Raw genomic sequence first — 2,500 nt, forward strand, 5'->3', positions numbered from 1 at the left:
CGTCCCCCACCCACCTCGCCCGCCTCCACCCTGTCCAGGTACCTAGCGCGTCCCGGCGCGGAGGTTTAAAGACCCTTTGGGGGTCGCCCGTCCGCCTCGGGTCGGGGCGGTCGGGCCCGTGGGGAGCCGTGGAGGCTGGTCTTCCCGTGTCTCCTCCAGACTCCGCTGCCCGCCCCCCCCGCCGCCCCAGGCCGGGGCGCCGCCGCGCTTGCGCCCACGCCACGGCCCTCCCCGGTTGCCGGGAGGGGCTTGCCCGGCGGCTGCCGGGTGGTGCGTGAGCGTGTGCGTGTGCGTGCGCCCCGTGTCCCTTGGGTGTGTGTTGGGGGGAAGGGGACAGGCGGGAACCCCCTGGGCGCCTGTGGGGTTGTTCTGAGCTCGCCCCGCGCGTCGTCCGCGTGGCGGGGCGGGCTGCTGGACTTGCCCTGTTCCAACCCTTCCGACCTCTCGGAGTCTGGTCTTTGTTGTCTCTTGCTGGCCGGCCGGAGGCACCCTTCGGGGATGTGCTGTGCCAGGTTGGGGGGGTCGCCCCTTTTCGGGGTTGGCCCTCCCGGTGATCACAAAAACTCGTACGACTCTTAGCGGTGGATCACTCGGCTCGTGCGTCGATGAAGAACGCAGCTAGCTGCGAGAATTAATGTGAATTGCAGGACACATTGATCATCGACACTTCGAACGCACTTGCGGCCCCGGGTTCCTCCCGGGGCTACGCCTGTCTGAGCGTCGCTTGCCGATCAATCGCCTCCCCCGGGTGGGTCTCTCTCCCGGGGGTAAGGCGCGGCTGGGGGTTCCCTCGCAGGGCCTGTCCCGCCGGCGCCCGCCCCTGCCCGAGTGCGCCCCGCCACGCCCGCCTGCGCGGCGGTTCGGTGTGCGGGGTCACCTGTGGGCCGGGGAGAGGGTCGTCCTGGCCGCCGGGCCCTCCGTCCCCCTAAGTGCAGACGACGGTGGCCGCCGCTGCCGGCCCTCCCTCCTTCCTCCTCCTCCTCCTCCTCCCCCCGCCCCCTCCCCGGCCCCGTGTGTCCGGTCCCTGCCGCCTCCCTCAGCACCCCCCTCGCCCCCGCCTCGCCCCGCCGGGTCCGCTCGGCGGTGGCCTGTGTGTGGGACGTGGGAGGGCGTGGGACGGGGGCTGGGGGCCGGCGCCCGTGGGGCGGTGGCGTGGGGTGGTTGGGGGGGGGAGAGGTGGGGCGGGGGGGAGAGGCCGAGGCGGCCGGTCGCCGCCCGCGAGAAAAGGGAAGGGCGAGGAGAGCTCGCGCCTGAGGGCCGCGGCCGCCGCCGCGGTCCCTCTGGGGGAGATCCCTCGTGCCGCACGCGGTCTTTGGGATCGCCGCCCGGGTCTCGGGAGGGTTTTGCGGTGCCCCGTGCCGCGCGGTCCCGCGGGCCGTCGTGGGGGGTGGAGGCGCGGATCCGGAGCGCCGTCGGTCTCGCCGCCTTGCCCCGGGCGGCGACCGCGGCGGTCCTGCCGTGGCCCCCTCCTCTCCCGGTCCGCGGCCGTGCGGTCGGGGGCCCGAGCCGCGGCCCCGCCCCCGCTCCCCGCCGGCGATCCCGGCCCCCTTTGCCCTGTCGGGGCGGCTCGCGCCGAGGCCGAGTCGCGCGCGGGGCTGCGCCCCGGGGATGCGTGCCCCGGCGGCGGCCCGCGGGACGCCGCGGCGTCGCCCGCCGCTGCGCGCTTCCCCCCGGGTTGCGGCCGCGCCGCACTGCGTGCCCCGAGCCCGCGTTGTCGCGGTGTTGGGGGGGGTGTTGGTTCTCCGCGGGGGTCTCTGTGGCTGGAGGCGTGCCGCGCCGTCCGCCGGGCCCGGTCCGGGGCCGCGGTGGGAGCGCGGGGCACGTTGGGACGTGTGTGGGGGGAGGCCGGGTGCGTCGCGTGGGGGGAAAAGGGCCGGCGGTCGGGGGCGACCGCCGCGCTCGGACCCCCCCCACGCCCGCGCCCGCTTTCCCCCCCCCCCCGCTCCCCCGCCCCGCGCCGCTCGCCGCGGTTCCCCCTCCGGGGTCGTCGCGAGGCGGCGCGTCCCGCGCCTCGGGCCCTGCCCGACCCCCCGTTCCTCGCCCCACCCCTCCGCCTTCCAACCCCGGCAGGGCTCCCGCCTGTGCCGCCGGCCCGTGCTCCCGCCTGCCCGCCCGCCGTTCGGCCGTGTCCGTCCCGCGTGCGCGCACCCTACCTTCCCCGTCCCCCCATCCCCTCCCGGCTCTCTCCCCTCCCGCGCTCTCGCTCTCTCTCTCTCTCCCTCCCTCCCTCCCTCGCGGAGGGTTTGGAGGGGAGGGGGTTGTTGGTGCGTTGGGGGGGGGGGGGTCGTCGGTAGGGGTGCGGGCGGCTCGGGCGTCGTTGGGGTGTTTTGCGTCGTTGGGTGTCGGCCGGAGAACCGGGCGGGTGCGGACCGCGGCCTCTTCCCGGGGGCCGGCGTTCCGGTCCTCTCGTCGCCCCTCCGCCCTGGCCTCGCGGGGCTCCTCCTGGTGCGCGCGCGCGCGCCCCTCCGAGACGCGACCTCAGATCAGACGTGGCGACCCG

General features: G+C 76.8%; 2 non-coding genes across 2 annotated transcripts in view; both read left to right on the forward strand.

The window, feature by feature from the left end:
• The first annotated feature begins 570 nt into the window (after window positions 1-570).
• LOC145713138 (5.8S ribosomal RNA) lies at window positions 571-723 on the forward strand. Its single transcript, XR_014136104.1, has one exon. It is a non-coding gene; the product is annotated as a 5.8S ribosomal RNA (ribosomal RNA).
• A 1,750-nt stretch (window positions 724-2,473) lies between these two features.
• The window catches only part of LOC145713154 (28S ribosomal RNA), a 4,643-nt gene continuing 4,616 nt past the window's right edge, over window positions 2,474-2,500 (forward strand). Inside the window, exon 1 of the ribosomal RNA XR_014136126.1 lies at window positions 2,474-2,500. This exon is cut by the window's right edge and continues 4,616 nt beyond it. This is a non-coding gene — a ribosomal RNA (28S ribosomal RNA).

This window comes from Panthera onca, chromosome E1, assembly GCF_046562875.1.
Source record: "Panthera onca isolate mPanOnc1 chromosome E1, mPanOnc1 haplotype 2, whole genome shotgun sequence".
NCBI lineage: Eukaryota > Metazoa > Chordata > Mammalia > Carnivora > Felidae > Panthera > Panthera onca.